Raw genomic sequence first — 15,907 nt, 5'->3', positions numbered from 1 at the left:
TGGAATCAAACTGGGATCCTTCAGTCCGTCCGCAGGCTGACACTCTATCCACTGAGCCAAACCAGCTAGGGCTGTATCCAGTTTTGACTTTTCATAAAAGAACTCAAAGAGCACTTAAGCAATTTATGTTGGAAACAACTCACAAATCTGACTATTCCAAAGTATCCCTAGAATGGCTGGAGGAAAATTTCAAATGTAATTCACTCACAAATTATTAGCGACAATCACACCAAGAGTTTGAATCACTCTATTTTTCCTTTTTTTCCCCTTCCCACCAGATGAGATGTCTTGAGTGGGTTCATATGGTTTAGCTATAAATTTAATATAATTATTTCATCCCACCCCTGATCATACAGATATTGGATCAAATAAAACATGTGAAAGAACTCTATAAATATAAAGCACATGCAAATACTGTTATGCATGCTGACAGTGGTGAGTCCTGCTACTAGCTATAAGTGAAACCAAACTCCAGGCTATAGGATAATCAAGCTGTGGACCTAACTATAGTGAGTCCCACAACTTCATTATAACAAAGTAATGAAGCTATCTGGTTCCTCAGGGAAGGTCTGAAATCTGAAATTTTCCATAATGTGATCAGGAAAGGACATCTTGATGAATCCTTATTAAGGGACAGGAAAAATAAACCATGAAATGAGTATCATTTGGATCGGCTCCTGAGCACCTGTTCTCATATCTGATCTCAAACAATGAGGACCACAGGGGACAGAGGACTCCTGTAGCCCTAGCATACTGTGTCCACCAAGAATGCCACCAAAAGATATTTCAAGTGACACCTGGGCAACCTTCATTGCGATAACAATGGGCCCCGAACAGGTTTCAAAGTGTTCTCAGAGGCTTCCTCTGTGTTTGTGTTTATTTTTATGTAATGTTTAGTTTTGCTATGAAAGGTCTCTAGAAGAAAACTCCTGCTTTTGAAAACTAACAGTTCTGCTCAAATCTAGATTGCAGCAACAATGGGTTTCTTGTCATAGCCTTAATATGTAATACTGTGTTACTCAGATTTTTGCCCAAATTTCAGAAGAAAAACATCTGCAGGGATCTGATACTGTATGAAATACTCAAAGCTTTATGTTGAAAATGAGAACAGTTTGTCCACCCAAGGCTCAGAGCCAGGGAGTCCCACAGGCTCAGGACTGTGTGTGTCCTATGCTCACTTAACAGGCAGTGAGCCTTTCCTATAAGGAGCCCTGTGACTAGACACATGACTTCTCCCACAAATGACCCATCCTGGCAAAGCTGAGCACCATCGAAAAGGAAACAGTCTGGGTGGAGCCCGCAACAAACAACATGACACTGGTCGGGGGAAGGGAAGTGCCCAAGGAAGAACTGAAACCGCTCTGCACGTAAATCCCAGGCACTGAGGAAGTACAGCTGTCCTTTCCCCTCCAAGCGCCATGCAAAATGGCAGATAAGGGTTTGGGGACAGAAGGGAAAGGAGGGGGATGGTTTGGACAGCATCCCAACAGGTATTTCCTTAAGATCTTTCCAAGGGCAAGGCAGGCGCTGGCTGTGAACTTTCACATGCCACATGGAGCCCATGCTGCAGCCACTTAAGTGTTTGAATTTTTGCTGTTGTCCTTTAGTGATACCTGACTGTGTCCCAAATGATGTTACCAACTGGTCTTAGACAAAAGACGGTTTAATAAGAAACACAGGGTGAGGGCATGAGCGGGGGTGGGGAGGATAAAGGGGGGATAAGGACACATATGTCATACCTTAATAAAGAAAAAAAGAAACATAAATGTTCAACAATTCACATGAAATCACCATCTGGTCAACAGAAATACTCATAATTAACACATATATATCATCATTTGCCATCTGGATAATCGGTTACATGTTTTATGGAAATCTGAAGTTGGACAATTAACTCGAACCACTTTAAAACAAACATCTTTGTTCCAGGATAAACAAATAAGAAAGGCTTTGAACACAGAATGCCATATTAAATAGTTTTTTTGCAAGCCAATTTTAGTGCCTTGAACAAACCAGCACTTAGCATGCTCAGAAAATCCTCCCAAAATCAGAAAAAATAAAGCAAAGTGAAAATACCAGAAAAGATATCACAACCTTCTCCTAAATTAAAGCAATTCAGTAAACAGAGGGTTTGGAAAGTATTTGAAATGAAAAATAAAATGGTTACTATCATACATTCAAATGTGTAAATGGGACCTGCACCCTCCAATATCCTTTCTTTCTTTCCGTCTCCCATATTCTATTTTGTCCTATGAATGACAGGAAGGTGGTGGGAGGTTTCCTTCTAAAAGTAAATTTCACTAATAAACTGCTAGAAATAAATTGCAGATTACTAACTTCATAAACAGAAAATAAAAACTGATCCTCACTTCCAATTTTATAGTATAAGGGTTTTTAAAAAATGTATATTGATTTTTTACAGAGAGGGAGAGGGATAGAGAGTTAGAAACAGCGATGAGAGAGAGACATCGATCAGCTGCTTCCTGCACACTCCCTACTGGGGATGTGCCCGCAACCAAGGTACATGCCCTTGACCAGAATCAAACCTGGGACCCTTCAGTCTGCAGGCCGACGCTCTATCCACTGAGCCAAACCGGTTAGGGCTATAGTATAAGGGTTAGGACAATATCTCATGTTATCTCTTCTTAAAATCATGTATTTTCATTAAGAAAAAAAATCTTTTTTAAAAACATTTTTTTATTGATTTCAGAGAGGAAGGGAGAGGGAGAGAGAGAGAAACATCGATGGGAAAGAATCATTGATCAGCTGCCTCCTGCACGCCCCACACTGGGGATAGAGCCCTCACACTAGGCATGTGCCCCAACCAGGAATTGAACAGTGACCTCCTGGTTCATAGGTCGATGCTCAACCACTGAGTCATGCCAGTCAGGCTAAATCTTAGTTTGTTCCTTTGAGATCTGGTCATCCAAATATTAATCACTACCATTCAGAGTCTAAGTTACACCTGGTAATGTTTTTTTCCACACATTTCAGTCTTTGTATTATGCCCAGGTTGTTAGATTATTTACTTAAAAGTTAAATCTGATCTAATATTTTTTCCATAGAAGCTACTCAAGTATTTTTGAGCAAAACCGGATGGAACATGAATCCTATCCTACCACATTAGGGTATACACCAAATGAAAAGCTATAGCCTACAAAAACAACTGAAGGCATGCCTGAATTTTGCAGAATTTGTAAAACAAGAAAGTTCTCCTTGATTCAAAAGGCTATTCTTTACAGTTATAATACTTACTAAATAAAGTAAAATGACACCAAGCAAGTGTATTTTTAAAATATACCTATCTCGCTGATGACCATTATGCTTTATAAATATTTATCTATCCGTTTACTTCTCTTTGCTTCTCTCCCACTGTTTCATTACAAAGTACACAACACAATGCCAATCATTTTCTCCATGAGAATTCTAGAGAGGGCAGATGACAGCTTACTCTTTATAGTTATCCAACATTCAAGTACTTTCAGTTCTACTGGATTTATTTGCTTAACTTTTGCACATATTGTTTCAATAATTGTGAACTAGGTGATTAAAAACAAAAAAATCATGGGGGGATGTGGGAGAGGGTATAGGGGGAATAAATGGTGGTAGAAGGAGACTTGACTTGGAGTGGTGAACACACAATACAATGTACAGATGATGTGTTGTGGAATTATGCAGCTGAAACCTGCATAATTTTGTTAACCAGCATCACCCCAATAAATTAAAAAAACTAGGATTGCTTGGCCAATGTGGTTCAGTGGTTAAACATTGACCCATGCATGAAGAGGTCACCAGTTCATTCCTGGTCAGGGCACATGCCTGCTGCAGGTTCGGTCCCCAGTAGGCGTGCAGGAAGCAGCTGCTTGATGTTTCTTTCTCATTGATGTTTCTATTTCTCCCTCTCCCTTCTCTAAAAATCAATAATAAAAACACATTTTAAAAATAAATAAACTAAGAAATCTCCCCGATTCCCCCCCTCTCACCCTTCCCCCCCAAAAAATATAGAGTACAAATGTTGTCGATGGAAAGACCTTCCGACCATCTAGGTCAAATGTAAATGTCACCAGGTTTGTTTCTGTGTAATTACAGCTCCATTTTAAAAAATAACTGACCTAGCAACTAGTTATGTATGTCAACAGAGACTTCTAATGTAGTAAAAGTTACCACTAATCCAAGTTTTCCTTCTAGATAAGTCTAAGGATTATTTCCCTAACCTTCAACAACTAGAGATTTTTAACAGCATAAAAATTCTCAAACATACCAAGGAAACGAATTATTCAACAAATGAAAACCCTATATCACAAATTTGCTATTCCCTGGTTGTAAACCATCCTGCTGCCCTTTTGTTTTTCAACAAGAATCCTCCGTCTGACATGTTACTCTGTACACTTTCATGGGCTGCTTCCTGTTCAAAAACAAGTTTCTTAGCAATGATTCAATCCAAGAAATATGATACCGCCAGTTTACTGGAACTCGCCCATTACATTTGTCTGCAAACTGCAAAGCCTGATGCAAAGATAAAGCAAGACTGGAAAGTGACTCAGAATAGGAACTTGGATTATTTATTTTCCCAAGACACACACAGGTAGTGAGCCCAAAATAAATCAGAAAGTTACTTTCCAAAATAGTAGGCGATCCCACTTGCGACCAAAAGTGCATGGATCTGACGTTTCTATTAGAATCCAGGTATGAGAAGTTTCATACCTGTATTCTAATAGAGCAGTGATTTTCAATCTCTTTCGTCTTATGGCACACATAAATTAATTACTAAAATTCTGTGGCACGTCCAAAAATAGACTTTTTGGCAATCTTACAAAAATAATAGGTATAATTTAGATTCATTCATACCAGACAGCTATTGTTGTGTTGGCTGTTATCTATTTTTAATTTGACAATTTAAGGGAAAAGAGGCCAGTTCCCATGACTAAATAGTCAGGTATTGAATGTTTTAAAAATTATTGCGGCACACTGGTTGAAAATCACTGCAATAGAGCCATTTCTTGTTGGTTAGTATCTATCTCAGCAGGATACTGCTGCTAGCTCTCAAGGGATTTATGTATGGGTTATCACTACAGTAAAACCTCGAAATAATGGACTGAATAATTCAGGGGAGGGGAAGTCCATTAAAGCCGAAAGTCTGTTATATAATAAAGTAGGTTCTTCGAATGTGTATGTTAAAAAAATTGACAAATTTGTGTACCTGTTTTTACTTATGTAGACATATTTGTATAATTAAAATCAATTATGTATGAAAAGTTTAATTTCATAGAAAAGTTTTCTATATGTATTACAGTAATGTCAAATTTATACTGAATAGGTCTAGTAAATGCATGCATTCACCAGTCACCAGGAGTAAACATATGCACCTGGCTGGGGCTCGGCTTAGTGCAAGTTGGAATATTGGCTGGCACTCGGCTGGCAGTGGTTAAAACTGCTGCAGAAAATCATACCACATGACAATGGAACCAATTACTGCCCTCAATTCAGTGTAATCACGTGTTAATCATTTGCAGAACATTGTTTAGGAGTGGGGACTCTTGGATTTAAATATGTAGACTACAGTTGTAGATATGTAATATTTATTTATGCCGGTAAAATTACTATAGTGTTTTTTTCCAACATATGGCCTATTTGCTAAAATTTGTTAAAAATAACAGTGAATAACAAAAAACCTGTTAATTTATTATAAGCAAATCTTGTTTAAAAGCATTTTAAAATTAACAGGGTGTTGCCCAGCCAGCGTATCTCAGTGGTTGAGTGTTAACCTATGAATCAGGAGGTCATGGTTGGTTTGATTCCCGGTCAGGGCACATCATGCCTGGGTTGCAGCTCGATCCTCAGTGTGGGGCATGCAGGAGGCAGCTGATCAATGATTCTCTCTCATTGATGTTTCTATCTCTCTCTCCCTTTCCCTTCCTCTCTAAAATCAATAACAATATATTTAAAAAAAATTAACGGTGTTAATTTTCACATATGACATACAGGCCGGAAATTTTGTCTCATATCTGTTGAAGTCCACAAAAGGTTTTACTGTACTTTGCCAAGAGAATGACTTGGTTTGATAAGCAAATTTTAGGATAAATTTTTCTAATCTCTTCCCCACTTCTGAATAAGCCATATATGTATTCAGTTCTGGATGCTGTCCTCCACATAAGGAGCCTTTGAGAGTAGGTCTTCCATTACTCTTAGAATGATTCTCCAGGGAAACACACACGCACAGGCACCCACCATTATTAGCACCAGAATCTTCAGGAGCATTGGGTCTAACTCCCTAACCTACTTTAACTTATGTACACCGACATTAAGTGGGTGTGGACTAATGAGGTGACTCACATATCCACTTTGGGCCAAACAGCCCTACATGGCGACCTTGTGTGCCCTCCTCTACAGGGCACCCCCCTACCCCCGTGAGGGAGGGCAGTACTCCAGCATGCTCAAACACTTCTAAACTCCGAGTGATCCTTTATCTAATTTGGGTAATGAATATGTAGAAAGCAATTATTTCAATCTTAAAGCTCCTTTTTCAGATTTAACTGCCTAAAATTAGCTCTTTTTCTAAAAATTTAAATTCTTTATTGTAGCTTTTTCCCCCCAAGATATATTTCTTATTGATTTCAGAGAGGAAGGGAGGAGAGAGAGATAGAAACATCAATAATGAAAGAGAATCATTGATTGTCTGCCTCCTGCATGCCCCCTACTGGGGATCAAGCCCACAGCCTGGGCATATTCCCTTGACCAGAACTGAACCAGGGACCCTTCAGTCTGCAGGCTGATGCTCTATCCACTGAGCCAAACTAGCTAGGGCTACAATTACCTTAAAAAAAAAAAAAAAGAAATAGGACAGTCATCCAGGCTTAGGGGACAAGTAAGCACTATATGAAGTTTGTTGCTGTTAGCCAAAGACTTGTGTGCCCGTGGTGGTGCTAAACACTGCTATCGATGATGATTTTTAAATATGTATATTATATATTGTAATATAGAGCGAGCCTATTTAAAATACTTAGCTTCCTTTTTTAAAAAAAACTGCAGGTCCTGTTAAAATATGTTCCAAGGGGTTTAATTTTCTTAGTGTGAACTTTTAAAACTAAAAATTATTTCTTGAAATAATAAGCTATTAATGGCTAAAATTTCATTTTACCAGAATGGTGGTAGTTACAATAAAGGTGGTGATCAAGATCAACAAGATTAGTATACATATAACCATAAATGGATCATTAATCCATCTACCCATCTAATACATATGTAGAAATCACCTCTCAGGTGCCAGGAACTGTTCGAGGTGCCGGGGACACAGATGAAAAATGGTCTCTGATCTTAGTTTTGAGAGATGATGAGAAACTGTTAAGAGATAAGGCATCACTAAACTGCACAGAAAGACGGCACATGGGTGTGACAACTGACAAAGTACAGCAGTCACAACCATATGAGCATCCTACCCAGTAAACCAAGGGTTAAGCCTGGTTTTCCAAAGGTCTAGTGCAAGCCAACATCTAATAGCAAAGGAGGTTACAGAGGTTGAGAGAACACAAAACAATGAATACGTCCCCACTGTATGCATTCTTGGAGGCAGTATTTTCCTCACAGAGGCCTGATTTCCAGTGCAAGGAAAATTCTCATATGCAAAGACACTTCCTCCTGGCATTTGGAATTTTCAGTCAGTATGAATCATCTCAGCCAAGATGGGAATTACTGCTAATGCCACAGTCACCAAATGCTACAAGTAGAAGGGACCAGCGGACCCACACAGGCAGCCCTTTCATTTTTCAAATAGGGAAACAGGTCTAGAGGGTGCAATTACTTGTGCCAAGAGGTCTGAGATCAAGGATTTCAAAATTACCTTTGGTCTACTTTCCTGCTTTTACAACTCATGCCAAGTTATTTGGCAGAGGGAAAAAGATATGTTTTTGAATTAGCATCTCTTGGTCCAGCTTGCCAGCCTCTGGGTACCTAACAGCCTCTATTACAGCTGGTGTTGCATGGCTTACAGCATGTTCTTGGGCCGTCCCTATCTCATTTGAGCCTCACTGAAGTAGCATGAGGGAAGGTGCTTTATTTTTATTTATGGATGAGCACATTTAGGCTTTGGGCATTGAGCAGCCTTGCCTGGAATCACATGTCCAGCAACTAGCAGAGCCAGGATTTAATCCAGAACTGTTTCTGAGCCTGGCAGGTTCTTCTCATGCTGTGCTGCTGATCTCGGTATTCACACAACAGGACAAGGGTTGAAAACTGGTTTAGCTCCAGTACCCTCTCTCCAAAGCACAACACTAAGACTTGGAAGGCAGCCCTCTTGACACTCAGACCTGACTGCCCTGAAGACTTATGGGTAAATCAGGTCAACGTAACTGAATAAGGAGAGCTTAGCATATATTAATCCTTCCACAAAGCCAGTATTTTATACTTTACATGTCTTATCTGGGCTTTCTTACAATGGTCTTACTAAGCTGTAAACTCCTGGCTTTGTCGTCTGTAAAATGATATTTATTATTCATATGTACTATAATAATATTATTTAACATAATTATGTAATAGCCCCTTGTTGGGTTTTTAAGTTATTCCTAATCTTTTGCTATTACAAATAATACTATAATGAGTATCCTATACATAAATCATTTAATAATGTGTGAGGATACCTGTAGGATAAATATGTAGAGATAGAATCATTATGTCAAAGAGTATATGCATTTTAAACTATGATGGGTACTGCCAAATACCTCTACACAGAGGTTGTACCTTTTACACTCTCACCAGCCATGTGTGAAAGTGCCCATTCCCCAACTTATGTGTCCTTTACACCTTACATCATATTGGCACATGGTACCCACTCAATAAATACATATTAACTGTTTGTAAAGATCTCCTATGTTAATTCCAGAATCATTTCAAAATTAGCCCTTCCCACTATCTTTTAACAATAAAATTAAGGCTAAAGAAGAGAATAAACCTCACATACAGAAATGTCAATTGGCCAGAGGACAGCATTCTTTAACCACCAGTCCATGCCCAGCCTCGCTCTAGCCAAGCTAAGTTTGGTTGGTGACTTTGGAGCTGGTAGAACAGTGGCAAGGACAAGAAACGTAGAGGCCATGGTGCACACAGATAAGAGAGAAGATGGACAAAGTCTCAATAGGTGAAACAATCATAACAGGCAAAATCAGCAACTTCAGCCCTTCTAACAGATAAGGTAAACTTCAAAGAAAAAGCAAGTCCAGCCAGGATGACCCATTTACCAACTCATTAAAGAGCCATTCTTTCTAGGGAAGTGTTTCTCAGGAACAGATGTTTGTTGGCCATTAAATTACATTTAGAATGCATAACTGACTAAGGAGAGCTGACAGTAATCTTGGAGATCATAGTCCAAAGCCCAGGTTTATGAATGAGGATCCTGAGGCCCAAAGATGCTAAATGGGTAACCAGCCCTGGGTCTCATCTGACTGAGCAGAACCCAGGAAGGGTCATCTGGTCAACCCAATACAAATTAGATTTTAAACTAGACTTTCCTATTACAATTTCTATTAATTAAAGATTCATGAACTATTAGGAATTACTCTGAAAACATACCTTTACAAACTGTTACATAGGATTTGATCCTGCAGCCAAATTACTGGCCTATAAAACTCTGTTATTAGGAGAAACCGACCAATGTTTGACCCTCACTTTTCTGTAGAAAACTTTCCTTCCCACACCCCCAAGCTCAATACAATCTGGCGAAGAGCCTTGCAGCTCTAAGCCCCTTCAGGTCTCTCTGGTACCAAGAGCAAAAATGGTTCAAAATTAATGTGGAGCCCTAAGAACTCCCAAATCATGAGGTCAAGGCCATGTACCCACTAAATGCACATTCCAAATGGACTCATCCAAAGGATCACTAAGACCCGGGAACAGTTCTATGTCTCCCTGGAGAATGAAAGCCCTTGGAGACATCAACCCTTACATCCGTAGTGCTTTAAGACCACAAAGCACTTGCATGATGATGTGGCATTTGTAGCAGAAGCAGCCCTCTAAATCTGATGGACAAACCCATAAATCAAATCACCACTTAGTATGTCATAATGCCTGCCTCTGCTTCTCCTCAAAATATAAGTCAGATTCTGGTTTGCTCTAAGAGTGTTCACTGTAGTTGTTGTGTTTCCTTTAAAATCAGTTTTGCTACATGCCTAGGAAAACAATAGCATAAAACAGGCTTAACGCTTTTACCAAATGTTCTCAATCTAACTGAATAGTAAACACATGAAGTCAAGCCCTTAGTCTTCTCAAGGACAAAAGCTGTGGGTTTATCTGCTTTGAAATCTGTGGCTTAAAAGGACTTAGGTTAAAATCTAAAAGACAGCCCTGACCGGTTTGGCTCAGTGGATAAGGCATTGGCCTGAGGACTGAAGGGTCCCAGGTTCAATTCCGGTCAAGGGCACAACCTTCGTTGCGGGCACATCCCCAGTAGGGGGTGTGCAGGAGGCAGCTGATCGATGTTTCTCTCTCATCGATGTTTCTAATACTCTATCCCTCTCCCTTCCTCTCTATAAAAAAATCAATGAAATATATTTTTTTAAAAAATCTGCAAGACAGTTGTATGGAGTGTTCTAAAGTAAATGCTCACACAAAGTGTGGGAATTATTTTTGCCTTATCAATATTCCCCATGAAAGTATCATTATTCTGCCCAACAAAAATACATGTCAAACACATGTTCACTGCTCACTGGTAGGCACAGCACAAAAAGTTCTTTGTACTTACCAACTATGGTAACTTCTTTTCTTTAGTCTGGATTATGTGGAAGCTTAAGTCCTTTGCAGCCCTGATGCCCACCATGTTTCCAATGCCTAGTAAACCCAGGACACAAAGCAGTAGGGTACAGAGAACATCAGGTCCCAGTCCTGTCTGAGATTAGGTCATGCCATTTTATTATTTTTTTTAATGTTTTTTAAAATTGATTTTTAGAGAGAGAGGAATGGAGAGGGAGTGTGAGGGAGCATCCTCCCGGGCACCAAAAGGTTGCAGGTTCGATTCCCAGTCAGGGCATAAATCTAGGTTGCAGGCTGGATCCTAGTTGAAGCCTTCACATTAATCTCTCTCACAATGATGTTTCTTTCTTTCTCTCTCTCTCCCTCCCTCCCTTTCTCTCTAAAGCAGTGGTTCTCAACCTTCTGGCCCTTTAAATACAGTTCCTCATGTTGTGACCCAACCATAAAATTATTTTCGTTGCTACTTCATAACTGTAATGTTGCTACTGTTATGAATCGTAATGTAAATATCTGATATGCAGGATGGTCTTAGGTGACCCCTGTGAAAGGGTCGTTTGACCGCCAAAGGGGTCGCGACCCACAGGTTGAGAACCGCTGCTCTAAAGTCAATAAACAGCCCTGACCGGTTTGGCTCAGTGGATAGAGTGTCGGCCTACGGACTCAAGGGTCCCAGGTTCAATTCCGGTCAAGGGCATGTACCTTGGTTGCGGGCACATCCCCAGTAGGGGGTGTGCAGGAGGCAGCTGATCGATGTTTCTCTCTCATCGATGTTTCTAACTCTCCCTCTCCCTTCCTCTCTGTAAAAAATCAATAAAGTATATATTTAAAAAATTAAAGTCTATAAACATATCCTTGGGTGAGGATTTTTTTAAAAAAAGGTTGCTAGTAACAATGTCTTTGGGGGGAATTCTGCTGAACCCAACTCTTCTGTTTTATAATCTACTTCCTGAGAATACAGTGGGAACATTAACCCTTCCAAACTACACTAGGTAGTATTTATACTATTTTAGCAATTATTTGTAAAAAGCTACCTCAATGACCTGAAAGTACACATGTGAATCAAAATTACTTAGAGGGCTCCAAATGACTAAATGAGTCATCTTAACATTCTTCCGCAAAGTTATGGTCCAGGTGCCACACAATCACCATGATTCTTTATAGCCAAGGTTATCTAATGACTGAGTAGAAATTAAGGGGCATTGGGTGATGGGAAATGTTATCTGTCCCAACTAAGATATGAATAATCCTGAGTCTGAAAATGATATTTCAACTGCTTTCAGATGTTTGCATTTGAAAATGCACAGTACCCACTTGTTGCCAATTGCCTGGCAACTATTTGGAGCTCTTAAAAAGGAAATTATAATTAGTGTATATATCATATTACATTCACTTCAAATAAGTACAGGAATCTTACTTTTCCCTTAATGTAAATCTTTTCAATTAATCCAATAAATAAGTATGTAAGAACAGTGGTTACTTAGTGAACCTTCACATTAAAATTTGTGAATGAAAGATTGCAGTGCCAATATTTTAAGTCCAGACTAAAGACAGATATGGCACAATCTAAGTAATAATAATGGCTACCACTTATTGTGCACTTTCTATGCGCTCAACACTATTCCAGGCACTTTTATTCATTATCTGTTTTGCTCAAAACAATCTGTGAAGTGGGTAGTATTATCATCACCCTTTTAGAGTAAGGGAACCGGAGCATGGAGAGGTGAAGTAATTTTGTGTGAAGACCCCCATCTAATAAATGGTGACAGTGAGATCGAACCCAGGTTTATATTAAAGAAGCACTCAACTAGCACAGGCTCTTGCTTCAGAATGACCTCGGCCTCTTTAAGGGAGTAAAGAATACTAGCTTAGGAAGACCTGCGGGGTGTCAGTTGGGGCTGGATTTGGCCTAGCCACCTAACCTCACTGTGCTGTTCCTGTAAGGGAAAACGCGGACAGAATACACTTCCTCACAGAATTCTTTTTCATATGAAAAAACAGTATGCAGATACTCCATAGAAGTACAGGACAACTCAGGGGTGAAGTATTAATACTATTAATAAATTCAACTCCTATTGCAGATGTCAAATGAACATGAGAAGCATCTAATTTTCAGGCTTCTGTGTCTGACCACATACAAAAAATAGACAGTGAGGTCCTAACTTGCTTATGTATCTATCAGACATCTGCATGGCAACAGCAGAGGGTGGTGAGTGTAAAAAGTTTTCAGCATGTCATCTCCCCGAGGGTCTTGGACGGTTCTTTTCCTTTTTTTTTTTCTCTTTCTTTTAAGGTCAGTTATTTAGGGTAGTTATTACTAAAGAAATACTTTAGTCTTTAAAGACTAAAAGAGGGCGTGGGCTTTGGGAGAAGGCGAGGCCACAAGGGTCAGCTCAGTCCATGTTGGGGTTTAGCTTTCCACTAACGTACTTCTACTCTCCGAACTCACTCTGTTCGTACAGCTTGCTTGTGGACACTATTCCGTTCCTAGGCCCAGAGCCCCAGGATAAGAAATCTGCCACGTGTGAAGGAGTGTATCTGGGAAGGAGTTCAGTGAGATGGCTTATCAATCCCCGTAAATACAGGGGACCCAGCAGACAAGCCGAGGGTCCCACGGGGAAGCTGGGCAATGTGTGGCCCTCTGCTGTCCTAGGGCACACATTAAGGCCTCGCTAAGGATCGGTTTTCTGTTTGAAGACCTTTCAGTTGCCACAACAACCAGCCCCTCACACGTGACCAGGGACATGTATATGGAAGACCACAGGAGAGTGAGAAGTTTATAGCAAGGAGCAAGGAGCGGCATAGATGTTTATGCTGTTACATGGCTAGAATTCAAGGAGGTAATCTAAGATGACCTCCACACATTCAAATATCCCTGACAAAAAGGAAATGGGACAATAATCACAACCACCACTTGCTGAATGTGTACCGTGTGCTCCGTCTTGTGTTCAGTTCTTTTCTTCATTTACGAATGCTGTGATGCAGACAACAGCTGCATCTTAAAGAAGATAAAAAAGGCTCATCCCACTGTAAAGTCTATCAGCTTAACCTCTCACGGCCTGAGTTCTTTGCCTATAAGACAGGGACAATGCTCCTTACCTCACGGGGCAGAACAAGGAGTGTGTATGACAAAACCAGCTTGTTCAAGCACTCAGCACCTTGCCCAGCCTAGGGCAGGGCCTGAGAGGCGGCAGCTGCCATCACCAACACTATCAGATGCCCACCTCTGCTAGCTCGGGACTCACAAGCAAAGCCCGTGGGAGGGGAAAGCGAGGATACTGTTGTTTCCTTTTCCTTGGATGAATACTGCAATCGTTGGGACTGGCAGCCATGGATGAGACTGTCAGAGGTGACAGAAGACAGAGTAAATCAATCTTAGAAAAGGACAGAAACAGAGAAACTCCCCCTGTGCCTCCCTGAAGAAAAAATCCATCCTCACAGCAAAATGGCATCTTCTGGCTTGTCCGCCTCTCCTGACAGCAGTGGAATTAGTACACTGGTGGGTGGGGCTCTGTTAAAACACCGCACTAACAGGGCATGCAAATTTAAGCACAAATGGTTGTATCCTGGGGCCAAAAGTAGGAGCATCGACTCACCTACAAACTTTAAAAAAATTGGTTTTAAACAGTTAACAAAGGTACAGTTTAGAGTTGGAATTAGAGATCCCAATACGCGTGCTGATGCCAAGCCTGCTCAACCGCACTCACACACAGAAGAGCCCCCTCACCATCTCTCTGCCTTCAACCTCAATTCACAACTCCTTGTCCACATCCACTTCATGTGTCTTGCCCTTTCCAAAACCTCCCATGATTTCCAGCTGCCTTGTATACTTGCAGTGCCATACACAGGCACGTGAAGGCCCTCTACAGACCCCAAAACAACCTTTCCAGCCCTAGTGACCGATTATGCAGCCACAGCCCATCCAGCTGGTACCTGCAGCTTGAGCCAAATGAAACCCAGGGCTTATCAAAGAGTCCAGTTAACATGCTACCTCTCCCCTGTACAGTCATGAAGCCGTCATGTATCACAGAGGAGCCGATATGAACACAAAGTTCCTAGAGCGCAGTAACAGACTCATGCTCATGTTTACTGAGCAATTACTATCAATTAAGTACTAGGCACAGTGCCAGACATTAGTTACAAAAATGAATAAATGACAGTCCCTATCCTAGAAAAAGTCATACCTTAAGCAGGAGGCTAAAGATGTAAAGTAATTTACAGTCATGATGATATGAAGCATGCCCTATAACCCAGGTGTGAACAGAGCAAAGGGATTGATTAATGAGGAGGGGCAATTTGAAAAGCAAATGTCCTTCAAGGAGGGCAACATATTTGCTGCATTATCTTGGAAGAGCAAAATAACTGCATGCCTTGAAAGTTCCCCAGGGTGTGTAAATACCTAATAAATATTTGCGGAATGAGTAAGTGTACATTTACACCCAGAACTCAATATTTTCATTGTATACTAAAGATATCTGGGATTAAAGAGTTCTAATTATCAAAGTAACAAATGTATCATGTTTAATATAATTTATGACCCAACTATTAGTCATAGAAAATTATTTAACTTCATTTACAGTATCGATACTTCAAATTATTCTTTGGGTGCTCTACTAGACACAAAGTATTATATCTTAAGAACTATAAATGCACACTCCAAGTTAACAATGAAATTGATTTTTTGAGAGAACATGACAGTATCTTCAAATACCCATTAAAGAATTTTGTAATTTGGATAATATAACAATTAATCAATACAAATGTTGATTAAGTGTATTGTATTAGAGAACACTAGTTATTTCCCTCAGAAAAAAGACAAGAAATGGACAATCTCACTTTGCCCCCATAATCAAGACTTTTGTGCTGAACCATCAAATTATTACATTGCAACCTCTTCAGCTATTCTACAGCTTTCCTTACTTTCTTACCTCAGTTCTCTGACATCTTCAAAAAGCATCTAGTAGAAAAGGCAGTAAAGACCCAGAAAGAGATTTTTAACTTCATCTTGAATATTAAAAATGCTGTTTATCTTTTTCAGACCAATTCTTCCCAGCCACAGGCCCAAGAAATGGTAAATCATGGTAACAACTACCATCAAATAACATTGCTCTCTGTTAAGGGAACTGGACTACATACTCTGAGTAAGTGAAATGTACCTGGTCCCTCTGGTTTCCAG

The 15,907-nt window shown here is 40.0% G+C and overlaps 2 protein-coding genes across 8 annotated transcripts in view; one reads left to right on the top strand and one right to left on the bottom strand.

The window, feature by feature from the left end:
- The window catches only part of NFE2L2 (NFE2 like bZIP transcription factor 2), a 33,972-nt gene that overhangs the window by 8,019 nt on the left and 10,046 nt on the right, over nt 1-15,907 (bottom strand). The window lies entirely within an intron of this gene.
- Nucleotides 1-15,907, top strand: part of HNRNPA3 (heterogeneous nuclear ribonucleoprotein A3) — a 39,980-nt gene that overhangs the window by 22,740 nt on the left and 1,333 nt on the right. For 2 of the 7 annotated variants that reach the window (XR_009453800.1, XR_009453803.1), the window contains exons 11-12: nt 3,066-13,306; nt 15,770-15,876. The gene's annotated coding sequence lies outside the window, so the exon portion shown is untranslated. Of the gene's footprint in view, nt 1-3,065; nt 14,144-15,769; nt 15,877-15,907 lie in introns of those variants that run through there. The other 5 variants (XR_009453804.1, XR_009453806.1, XR_009453802.1 and 2 more) reach the window with 4 other exon arrangements.

This window comes from Myotis daubentonii, chromosome 7, assembly GCF_963259705.1.
Source record: "Myotis daubentonii chromosome 7, mMyoDau2.1, whole genome shotgun sequence".
Taxonomy (NCBI): domain Eukaryota; kingdom Metazoa; phylum Chordata; class Mammalia; order Chiroptera; family Vespertilionidae; genus Myotis; species Myotis daubentonii.
The sequence above is the reverse complement of the archived record's forward strand: the minus strand, read 5'-3'. Positions and strand labels throughout refer to the sequence as shown.